Below are 13,063 nucleotides of genomic sequence, written 5' to 3'. Positions count from 1 at the left end.
CAATAGACATGATACCTTAAGGCTGTGTTTGGTAAGAGCATGTGGTTCCTGCTAATCTCCACCATGGCAAACATGAGGATCAGAATATACTTCGAGTGTTGGCGCATTCTCCTTCACTGAGGGAAGCCCACAAGAACTCAAGAATATCCTACAAGATGGTCCTCTAAGCCAAACAAAGAGCTCCACTCAAGAAGCACTGGGAGTAATTTGTAGGAATGGAGACAGATATTTTTCCCAATGGCTTTGAAAAATGGCTCTATTGGAATGAGTTACCAAAGGTTCAAGAAGTGCCTCTGTTGGAGGAGGTAGTTCAGAGGACATGACCACTGGTACCCTCAGGCAATCAGAGACCCCATATCCCCTCTGTCCTTGCAATATATGTTCCACTCACTGTTCCTGAACTAGAAGCCCTTTCAGGGATGCGGCCTGGAGAGAATAACATGTTGTGGAGACCATCTGGACTGTAGACATTACTGGACCCCATTAAAGCCTCTATCTAAACTTTTCAGATTCTGGCGGGTGGGTGCGGAGCCCTACCCATCTCGCTCCGCCTCACACAAGCCTCATATATAAGTTCCTTTGCTTATTAAAACGGCCACCTCCCAATCTGGAGTGACCTGCCTCTTTCTTTGGTCTCTCCTTGCCTTCATGTACAGGAGCCAGTTTCAGATGTCACCCAAAGTCTCAAGGTTGTGAACCAACATGCTCTTAGCTCTGAATGAAAATAAGAGAGCAATTGATCCTCCTTGTGCTGGGAAGCATGAAGTACCTTTAAATGGGACAACATCAAGATATATGTTTGCACTTTAAAAAATATTTTTCTTCATGGTATGCTGAAACATTGACATGGTGTTTGAGGTAGTAGTGGGAGGGAGAATCAAACAAATTGTTTTGTGTAGTGGGTAATGCATGAATTACCAAAAACTAATTATCACAGCATTTATTTAGTGAAGATTTCAAAGTATGGGAAAGTAAGCATCCACAGAAGAAATCAAATAGTCATCACAGAACTTTATTAAAAGCATTAGTTCTGGGGCCAGCCCGGTGGCACAGCAGTTAAGTGCACGCACTCCACTTCGGCGGCCCAGGGTTCGCAGGTTCGGATCCCAGGTGCGCTCCGATGCACCACTCATCAAGCCATGCTGTGGTGGCGTCCCATATAAAGTAGAGGATGATGGGCACAGATGTTTGCCCAGGGCCAGTCTTCCTCAGCAAAAAAAAAAACAGGAAGATTCGCATCGGATGTTAGCTCAGGGCTGATCTTCCTCACAAAGAAAAAAAAGCATTACTTCTCAGTAGTCTTACAGGCCAGTTGCAACCTTACCTGTCAAGGAACCATTGGGTCATCTGCAGAGTAAAATGTCGTAGATTCCACTGAGAGAATTTCTGCTTTCTAAGTCCTTATAAAGATGATAATGAGAATGACAGTGAGAATAGTAACAGGAATGCTGACACTAACAATAAAAGCACTTTAGGGAGGCTTACTAAGTGTAAGGCACTGCACTCAGCACCACAGGTGGATTGGCTCATGACTTTTCCTCTTCACAGACTTCTAACAGGGAAGCACTAGTATGATCCTATTTGATAAGAGAGGAAACTGAGACCTGGGGGAGCTAAGTGACTTGTCTGACTTTACACAGGCAGTCAGGAGGGTGCTCACATTCATCACCAGGCTGCCTGACTCAGAGGAAGCCTTGCCACTGAGCACACTTCACCGCTTATTATGAAATTAGGAATAACGGTTCATTGATGAGGATGGACTTTTGTACGTGAATCAGAAACAACTTTATTCTTCCCCACTAACCTTATTAAAATCCACACTATGGAATAGATTGCTGTTGTCTTTGGATGAAATCTGCAGAGGGTGCCACAGTATTTTTAGTCACTTTTTGGTGCTAAAATCCCCTGGTCTCTCTCAGGTACACTGACTGCCAGGCCAGCCTAGTTCTCAGAGAAGACGTTTGGCAGCAGAGCATGAAGAGGAAGTGGTGAGTGAGAGGCAGCCCATTGAAAGGAGGAGCCAATCCAAACAGCCAAAGAGGTTTCTTCTCACCCCAAGTGTTTATCATTGCTTTCATCTCCAACTTCATGTCAGAAAACACAGTGATCAATCTGATGAATAAGGTGGAAGAAGCAAATATTGTTATTGGAGATGAGAGCATTGCTTTTTTGACAAACTAAAGATAAAATAATTGGAAAATTACTACAACTGATGAAGGAGTCAATTTGCTGAACATTGTGTAAATACATACATTATACATAACACATATTATTGAATTAAAATCACATGTCCTGCAACATATATATGAAATTTGGAGGATTATGGCTAACACCGTGTGTGAGATCTATGTGCAGACAAGTCTGAGTGTTTCCTGATGAGGTGACAGAGGCATCACCTCCATGGAAACATAATCAACTTTGGTGCATGGAAGACTCCTGAAGTCAAAGATGCAGCTCTCTCTACACACAGCCACATTTTTAAAGACATTTCCACTCAAATTTGCATTAGGATCTTTGTTTCTCCCTTAAAATACAGTAATTCTAAAGTACATCTCTGATAATAAGTCCAAAGGGTACTCAGGAAATTATTGCAAATAAAGAATGAAGAAGAACCATTTCACCAGATACACCAATTACAAAAATTAATGAGAAGTGATATTTAATGGTTTGTTGCCACCATAAGAACTGTCTGTCACAGGGGTAATTTTGCCTCTCAGGGCACATTTTGCAATTTCTGGCTGTCACAACTGTAGGAGGTGGGGAGCACTGCTACAGACATCTAGGGATCCTCTGATGCACAAAATAGTCCTCTTGACAAAGAGTATTATCTTGTCGAAAATGTCAGTAGAGTCAATGTTGAGAAACTGGACTAGTCAGATGAACCCTTAATGGTCTATAAACAGACACAAGGATGTAACAACATAGATGGTGAATAGTGGCAGTCTATAACTCTCCTGTCTACTGCATCCAAATAAATTCTATATGGAGTAAAGAGTTAAACATAAAAAAAAATAAAATGAAAATACTGAAAGTAAACATCAGAAAGTAATTCTGTATACTTAGTGGAAGGCATGACGTCCCAAGAAAAATGTAAATAAAAGTTAAATAGATTTGATAAACTAAAAAGTGTAAATATATCATTAATAACAATAAAAGATATAGAAACATCACCTAGTAAAATGTTTTCACTAATAATATAGGGAAAAAGATAATATCATTAACAGTTTAAGTAATTCTTACTAATCAAAAACAAATTATGAATGTTCCAATAAAGATGTTCAATGGCTATGCACAAACCTTACAAAACTATAAATTACAAATGCCTAACAAAGTTATGAAAATAGATTAGCTCATGAGACCCAAGCTATATAACTAAAATTGATGTACTTATTAATGGGCAAAATACCTATGTTGGTTTCCTAACACTGTTAGTGAGGCATATTCTGGGGGGAAAGGCCAAGTGGGTGCTTCTTGATCTGTTTCCCAACGAAGATAGTAACTCAGATGGAACAGCTTATCCATGGAGGAACTGCAGAGATAACTTCTATCATCAAAGATCTGAGAGATACAGGGGCATTTTTTTTACCACCTTCCTCTTTGATTTGCACATTTGTTTGTTACAAATCTATGGAGAGTGAGTTTAGATGATCACAAACTTAAAGAGGTTGGGATGTTAATTATAGCTATTTTCCAAAGGTGGAATCCTTACTGGGGCATATGAACAAGGTTTGTGGCATCTGGTGCACAACTTCTTACACATTTTTACACAACAGATTACATATTCTTCTCAACCACACATGGAGCTTTCTCTAGAGTAGATCAATCCCTGCCATAAAAACACCTTATTAAATTTAAAATGCTAGGCAATTTAAAATTTAAAATACAAAGTAAGACTCTGACCACAATGGAATGAAACTAGAAGTCAATATCTTGGGATATTTGGGGAAACTCACAAATATGAGGAAATTAAATAAGACATTCCTAAATAACCCATGGGTCAAACAAATCAAGAGGGAAATCAGAAAACATTTTCTCTTTTTTTGGTGAGGAAGATTGGCCCTGAGCTAACATCTGTGCCAGTCTTCCCCTATTTTCTATATGGGATACCACCAAAGCATGGCTTGATGAGTGGTGTGTAGGTCTGTGCCCAGGATCCAAACCCGCGAACCCCAGGCCACCGAAGTGGAGTGCACGAACTTAACCACTACACCACTGGGCTGGCCCTCAGAAAACATTTTTAATGAATGAAAACAAGGACGTGACATGCCAAAGTTTATGGGCTACAATGAAAACATTATATAGATAAAAATTATACCCATAACTGCCTAAACTAACAAAGAAGATCTCAAATCAATAACTTAACCTTTTACCTAACACCTTAGAAAGGATGAGAAATCAAACCAAAAGTAAGGAGAAAAGGAAATAATAAAAATTAGAGCTGAAATTAAGAAAATAGAGAATAGAAAACCCATAAAGAAAACAATGAAACCAAAAGTATGTTCTATGAAAAGATCAACAAGATTGACAATAGAGAGCTAAGAGACAATTTAGCTAGATTGACCTAAAGAAAAAGAGAGAAGACTCAAATTCCTAGAATCAGAATGAGAGAGGGGATATTACTACTGAGATTATAGAAATAAGGATTATAAAGGAATTCAATGAATAATTGCATGCAAAAAAGATTGAAGAAATGGACAAATTTCTAGAAATACACTATCAAAAGTGATTCAAGAAGAAAAAGAAAATCGGAATAGAATTATAAGGAGTGAAGTGGTTGAATTAGTAAACAAACAACTACCCATAAAGCAAAGCCCAGGCCCAGAGGGTTTCACAGCAAAATTCTCCAAAACATCCAATTAAGGTTTAATAGTGATTCTTCACAACCATCTCCCCCAAAACAGAATCAACACAACACTTCAAATTCATTTGTGAAGACGGTGTTATCCTGATACCAAAATCAGACAAAAGTATCACCAAAAAAACCCTGTAGACCTATTTCCTTTGCAAATATGCATCCAAAAAAACCCCAGCTAATACTAGTACCTAATCCAGCAACAACTTAAAAGATATATGCCATGACCAGGTGGGATTTATTCCAGGGATGCAGGGTTGGGTTTAACCTCTCAAAATCCATTAACGTAGTACGTCATATTAATAGAGTAAAAAGCAAAAATGACCTGATCATCTCAATAGACTCAGAGGAAGTACTTGGCAAAATCCCACATCTTCTCATCAGAGAAACACTCATCAAACACTCATCAAACCAGAATTTGAAGAAAATTTCCTGAAACTGATAGTGAGCAAGTGTGGGACACCCACAGCTAATATTACACTTAATGGTGAAAGGCTGGATATTTTCTCCCACAAATGAGGAAGAAAACAAGAATATCTGCTCTTGTCACTTCTATTTGACAATGTACTGGAGATTTTAGCCAGAATAGTTTTGCAAGGAAAGGAAATAAAAAGCATCCAGACTGGGTAGGAAGATGTAAAACTATCTTCACTTGCATCTGACTTATCTTATAAATAGAAAACTTCAAGGAATCCACTAAAAAAATCTATTAGAACTAATAATTAAGTACAGAAAATTGTATGATACAAGATATGAATATAAAAATAAATTATATACACTGCAATGAACGATCTGATAATGAAGTTATCCGAAGAAATCTATTTATAATAGCATCGAAAAGAGCAAAATAGGAATGAATTTAACAAAAGAAGTAGAAAATACTCTGCAAACTGCCAAACATCATTTAATGATTAATAAAGATCTACAAGTGTGAAATATCAAATGTTGGTGAGAATGTGAAGGAAAGCGAACTCTTGTGTACTGTCGGTGGGAATGTAAATTGGTGCAGCCACTACAGAAAACAGTATGGAGGCTCATCAAAAAATTAAAATAGACCTACCGTATGATTCACCAATTCCACTTCTGGGTATTTATCCAAAGAAAACAAAAATGCTAACTCAAAATGATGTATGCAAACAACAACAATCACATAGAAACAGAGATCGGATTGGTGGTTACCGTAGAGGAAGGGGGGAGGGGGGACGGTGAAAGGGGTGATTAGGTATGTGTGTGGTGATGGGTTGTAATTAGTCTTTGGGTGGTGAACATGATGTAATCTACACAGAAATCGAAATATAATGATGTACACCTGAAATTTATATAATGTTATAAACCAATGTTACCACAATAATAAAAGAAAAGATGCATGCACATCCATGTTCCCTGCACCATTATTCACAATAGCCAAGACATGGAGACAACCTAAGTGTCCATCAATAAATAAATGGATAAAGAAATTGTAGTATACATGTACAATGGAATATTATTCAGCCATAAAAAAAGAATGAATCTTGCCATTTGTGAAAACATGGATGGACCTTGATGGCATTATGCTAACTGAAATAAGTCAGACAGAGAAAGACAAATATTGCATGATCTCTCTTATATGTGGAATCTAAAAAAAAACAAAAAACAAACAAATGAAAACACCAAGCTCATGGATACAGAGAACAGACTGGTGGTTTCAGAGGTGGGGGTGGGGAGTGGGAGAAATGGGTGAAGAGGGGTCAAAAGGTAAAATGAAAAAAAACCAGAAGAGGAGTTGTATCAAAAACTGCATATTTATGATAATCATATAATGACAGAAAAATGATTATATACTTTTATATATTTTAAATTTACAAACTGTGCACCACTGCTCTTGGACAGTCATTGCTGAGTGCACGTACATGCAGAGGGATGTCAGTTACAGGGTTGCAGGCATTCTGAGTGCATGTGGAGAAACACTCTTCTAGCCACATTTTCCCTGAAACTAACTTCTAGTAATAATAACCATTAAACTTTTTTTATTGCCACAAATTTGATTTCCATTTTTGGAAATTTAAAGGAGTGTGGTGAGATTGGGAGGGGATTTGGATATTTAGACATTGCCAATCTTTAATAAAGATGAGCAAAGACGTTGGAGTGATGCCATATTTTTCCTTGCTTTTTATTACTCCCTATCCAATAGAGGCAAGAAAAAAGAGTGAACCCTAAAAATAAATAAATAAATATAAATAGATGATAGATAGATAGAAGACAGACAGACAGACAGAGGGGAAAATGGCCAGTGTTCATGGATCCTTAGATTTAACACTGTTGAGATGGCAATACTTCCCAGACTGATGTAGATTTTCAAGAAAATCCGTATCAGAATCTCAGCTGACTTCTTTATACTTCGGATATTAATAAAAGAAACCTTAAATAAATTGGAGTTGGGAAGGCCTGTAGGGGGAGCTCTCACGCCCTACCACACATCCTCAATTACACCAAACAGGAAGAGATCATGGCTTTCATCTTCCACAGGAAGTAAAACTACTTTGCTACTGAAGGAAGCTTTCTCTCCTCACCCTGCAATGGCCCAGCCAATGAGAAATGCTGCAGATCAGTCAATGAGGAGCCATTGCTGCCCTGAACTGTTCCTTTCCTCCCACAGATTTTCATTTACAACAGCCCTTCCTTACTCCCCGTTTTTCTCTATAAAAGGAGCTCCTTTTCTTTGTTTGCTAGATTTGCCTATGGTTTGCCATAGAATGCACATCCCAAATTGCAATATTTTTGGCTACTCTTGAATAAACTCATTCTCAGATAAAATAACAGGCAAATTTGCTTTTTAAGTTGACAGTAGAAGTTGACAAGCTGTTTCATAAATTGTATGGAATTGTAGGGGAATCAAAATAGCCAAACCCATCTTCAAAAGTAAAACAAAGTAGTAACATTAACATTTCCTGACTTCAAATCTGACTACTCAGCACGATAATCAAGGTATGTGGTAATGACACAAGGACAGACACGCAGATCAATGGATTTGATTGAGATTCCAGATATAAACCCATCCATCTATGGTCAATTGATTTTCAAAAAAGGTGCCAAGAATGAGGAAAGAATATTCTTTTCAAAAATTAGTGCTGGGACAATTGGACAGCAACATGTAGAAGAAGAAAGTTGGACTTTTACATTACACCACACACAATAATTTACCAAAATGGGTTGAAGACCTAAATCTGAGGCAAAACTATAATACTCTCAGAAAAAAACATAGGAGAAAATATAACCTTGGATTTGGCAAAGAATTATTAAATATGACACCAAAAGCAAAACCAGTAAAAAAAACCCCACATAATTTGAACTTCATCAAAATTAATCACTTTTGTGCTTCAGAGGACACCACCAAGAAAGTGAAGACACCCATGGGAACCCTTGTACACTTCTGGTGGGAATGTAAAATCATGCCACGATTGTGGAAAACAGTATGGCAGCTTTTCAAAAATTACAGAGAGTGTTACCATATGATCCAGCAATTCCATTTCTGAGTATATACCCAAAAGAACTAAAAACATGGACTCAAACAGATATATGGACACTTGTGTTCATAGGAGCATTATTCACAGTAGCCAAAAGGTGAAAGCAACACAAGTGTCCATCAACGGATGAATGGGTCAACAAAGTGTGGTACACACATAGAACAGAATATTATTATTTGTCCTGTTATTATCATCTTTTAGGAGTGTTGCAGTTTTACATTTTACACTGAATTTTACCTTAATCCATTTTGAGTTAATTTTTATGAAAAGTATAAAGTCTGTGTCTAGACTTTTTTTTTTTTGGCATGTAGATGTCCAGTTTCTCTGGCACTATTTGTTGAAAAGACTGTTTCCCCATTGAATTGCCTCTGCTCCTTTGTCAAAGATGAGTTCACTATATTTGTGTGGATCTATAGGAAACAACTGACTTCTGTATATTAAACTTTTACCCTTCAAACTTTCTCTACTCTCTTATTAGTTCAAGGAGTTTTCTTTGTTATTGGGAGTTGTTTGAGATTTTCTCCATAAACAATCTTGCCATAGGCCACAAAGACATTTTTATGTCTTGCTTCCCAATCTGTATGTCTCTTATTTCTTTTTGTGTCTAATTGCATTAACTAAGAATTCCAGTACAGGGTTGACTAGGGAAGGAACATCTTGCGTTCTTCCTGCTGTTACCAGAAAGCATCTAGTCCTTTCCGTGTAGTCCAGTAACATTAAACAAGAGCCCAGTTGACGTAGAGGTAGGCGTGGGCAGAGGGGAAGCATTCTCCAGTCCAGTGATTTGGTCTCAATCTTTTCGTGAGCCTGTGTCCCAGGGCTTCACCTTCTGTGATATAATAAGAAAGATACTTGATCTTTTTTCTCACTTCCTAGCAAAAACCTCTTGAAGCCCTTGGAATTATTTGAGTGATAAAGATGATAGGTGTCTTTTGTTTTAATGAGGCAACTCTTGGCCAGCTCCTAGATGACTTCAGGATGGGGATTGGACACCAGAAACACCAAGCCTTGATTAGAGGCTTGGAACTTACAGCCCCAGCTCCCAGTCTATGTGGAGAGGCAAGGGGCTGGAGTCTGAGTTAATCACCAATGACCAATGATTTAAAAAATTGTGTCCATATAGTGAAACCTCCATCAGAACCCTTAAAGACAGAATTCAGAGGGGCTGGCCTGCTGGCGTAGCAGTTCAGTGCGTGTGCTCTGCTGCAGCGGCCCTGGGTTCGCAAGTTCAGATCCCGGGCGCGGACGGATGCACTGCTTGCCAAGCCATGCTGTGGTGGGGTCCCATATAAAGTAGAGGATATTAGCCCAGGGCCAATCTTCCTCAGCAAAAAGAGGAGGATTGGTATTGGATGTTAGCTTAGGGCTAATCTTCACCATCCCTGCCCCCCACACACAAATTAAAAGACAGAATTCAGAGGGTTTCTGAATTGGTGAACACATTGAGATACTGGGAGGGTGGAGTGTCCAGAGAGGACGTGGAATCTCTGCAGCCCCCTCCACCTCCACTCCCCTCACCCATACCACTGCCCTACTTTGCCCTGTGCATGTCTCCCTTTTGTCCATTCTGAGTTGTATCCTTATAGTAATCCAATAACAGTAAATAAAATGCTTTGCTGAGGTTTCAGAATCATTTCAGTAAATTACCAAAGGTAATGAGGTGTGGAGAGAATCTAGGAATCTGTAGATGGCTGAGTAGAAATGTTGGTGGCCTGGGCACCCCATTTGTGTTTGGCATCTAAAGAAGGGGCAGTTTGCAGGACTGAGCTCTCAACCTGTGGAGTCTGACGTGAACTCTGGGTAGTTAGTGTTAGAGGTCCAACAGTTCAATTCAATTCTATTTGGTGACGTAGAGTTGGAGAAGGGGCTTTAGAACAGACACCACGTGTTTGGTGTCTGGAGGGGGAAACATACCCTTTCATCCTCACAAGTGTCCCATCTTTGAGAGCAGAAAAGGCTAGAAGAGACTCACGTTGGCTCTTTCCCTCCCCTAAGTCAGTTAGGCTCTGGGAAAAGCCCAGTCAGTTACGCTCTTGTGAAATAGATTATTTTGAGGACGTGCCTTGTTAAGAACAGAATATTCTGAGCATATTTTAAAATAGCTACTTTTTGGTCTCTCTTTCTAACTTTGGGGACAGCAGTTTACCCCGTGACCTCATTTTTCTGATGGAAGAACTGATTTTAAGTTTCTTGGCTGTTCTCTTCTGAGGACTGGAAGCTGGCTTCTAAGCTCCTTACATGCCAGACCAGAGACCAGAAGTCTGACTCCTTTTTTGATGTTTGACTGCTGACAGCTTTAAACTTTCATCCCCCTTCATTCCCTGTGTCCACATCTGCACATGGTGATGAGAAAGCCCGGGTGCTCGTTCCTTTAGTTCCCACAAATGATTCAACCCACAGAAGGCCCTGCCCCTGTGCCTGAACTCTCAGCCTAGCCCACCCCCTCACCTCAATAAGAACCCAGGCCAGCCTCCTCTCCTTGCTCTCTCAAGGCATTTCCCACCTGCCTGAGAGGCCTGCCCTGCCCTCCCCTGACAGTGTCATTATGGAAGTAATAGACCCTCTCACACCCTCTAGGCGTGTGTGTTGTCATCAGTGTAGACACCTGAACCAGGTCTCGGGTGGGGGTCCACCTGCCTCTGCAAGGTGACGTAACACTTATAGAATGGGTAACATGCTGCATATTTTGCAATACTCTTTGCCTTATTGTTCTGCTAATAAATCCCCCAGATCATTTGATATAGTACAGGCTACTGTTGTATGAGTCTCCAAGTGCAAATACATAGTAAATTCTGTGGACATTGTTGGAAATAGCTGGGCTATAGGTAGTGATCAAGTTCAAATTTACAGGAAATAGTAATGGGGTGTATGACGTGACCCTCCATCCATTCGTGCATAATTTATTGACTTGTTCACAATGGTCTTCAACACTTGGGATTATGGGCTTATTAATTGACTAATTTTTGTTCTAATCACTGTGAAACGGGATCTACTGGATATTTTATTTTCCATTTACCTAATTGCCAATGAGATGGACGTTTCCTCATATATAGTGGGCCCTTCATATCTGCAGGTTTAGAATCCGTGAAATCAACCAATGGCAAATCTAAACCTGCAGATATCCAGGGCCAACTGTATGATCTTGCATCATCTGTTAAATACGCTTTGCTTTTCTTCCCATTTTTAACTTACGTGTCTGTTCATTTTTACTCTGCAAATTTTATATTCCACGTATTGCTGATATTTTTCATTCCTTTTATATGTATCTTTTAAGTACCTTAATTTTAATATATTTGAATTTGTCAGTCTCTGGCTTTATGGCTTACTCTTTTTCTTATATGAGAATTTTCTCCCTATCTTGTGTCAATAAATCATTGACCTGTGACTTCTAAAGGTGGCCCAGTTTTATCTTTCACATTTAAATCTACAATGAACTGGCCATTGTCCATGGAATAGAGGGGAAGACAGTGCATTTCCCACTTAGATGACAGTTGGTCCCTGCCCCGGGTGTTAGTGTCGTGACATTTGCTACTGCTCTACAATGCCTCCTCTGCCCTTGACCAACTTTCCATATTAAATCCCAACCCACGGAAGACACTTTTCCTTTCCCTTCATCTGTTTTTCTCTCTGCTAATACTGTATAATGTGGAATACTGCAGCTTAAAAATTCTTTATGGATGTTAGGTAGACCATGACTTTGTTCTTCAGAAGACTTTGTTCATTTTTTTTTTTTTTTGGTGAGGAAGATTATCCCTGAGCTAACATCCATGCCAATCCTCCTGTTTTTTTTTTTTTTTGCTGAGGAAGACCGGCCCTAAGCTAACATCCATTGCCAATCCTCCTTTTTTCCCCCTTTTTGTCCCCAAAGCCCCAGTAGATAGTTGTATGTCATAGCTGCACATCCTTCTAGTTGCTGTATGTGGGATGCCACCCCAGCATGGCTGGTCAAGCAGTGTGTCGGTGTGTGCCCAGGATCCGAACCCTGGCCGCCAGTAGTGAAGCACATGCACCCAACTGCTAAGCCACGGGGCCAGTCCCGACTTTGTTAATTTTTTGACACTTGTCCCTCTTATTAGGTTTGGAGGAGTAGTTTTTGTTGACTCCTAACAGTCTGTTTTGGGGATTGATGGAATGTTATAAAGATATCATTTGGGAGAGGTGACCTCTGGGTGACACTGAATTCTATCTAAGAGTACTTGCCATCTTTTCACTTTTTTTTTAATTTTTAATTTATTTATTTATTTTTTGGTGAGGAAGATCAGCCCTGAGATAACATCCATGCCCATCTTCCTCCACTTTATATGGGACGCCGCCACAGCATGGCTTGACAAGCGGTGCATCGGTGCATGCCTGGGATCTGAACCTGGGCCGCCAGTAGTGGAGCGTGCGCATTTAACCGTTACGCCACAGGGCCGGCCCCCCTTTCACTTTTTACATTCTGCTTTGATATTTCCGAACAAAAACTTGAAAATTTTTTGTGAGGACCATTAAATATCCTTTATTAGTCTTGTTTAGTATGGAATTAAATTTGGTCTGGAGGAAACCAGGACCAAGCTTCCAAATGTTGTCTCAGTGTAATCACACAGTCTGGGCTCAGTTCTCTGAGCAACAAGTTGAGTACACATGTGAATTATTGTCCACCAGGGAAGCTCAGTAGAGACTCAGAGCCCGGAGTGGTTTTGGGGCTGGTTATAAAGACATCATCTGC

General features: G+C 39.6%; 1 long non-coding RNA gene across 1 annotated transcript; it reads right to left on the bottom strand.

The window, feature by feature from the left end:
- Positions 1-931: 931 nt before the first annotated feature.
- On the bottom strand, positions 932-2,297 carry LOC147912097 (uncharacterized). Its single transcript, XR_015550164.1, has 3 exons — positions 1,805-2,297; positions 1,325-1,400; positions 932-1,203 (listed from the first exon to the last, which is right to left on the bottom strand). It is a non-coding gene; the product is annotated as an uncharacterized LOC147912097 (long non-coding RNA).
- Positions 2,298-13,063: the final 10,766 nt, after the last annotated feature.

Source organism: Ceratotherium simum, chromosome 39, assembly GCF_057802395.1.
Source record: "Ceratotherium simum simum isolate JZ-2026a chromosome 39, ASM5780239v1, whole genome shotgun sequence".
In the NCBI taxonomy this organism is placed as follows: Eukaryota; Metazoa; Chordata; class Mammalia; order Perissodactyla; family Rhinocerotidae; genus Ceratotherium; species Ceratotherium simum.
This window is presented reverse-complemented; position numbering and strand designations above follow the sequence as displayed.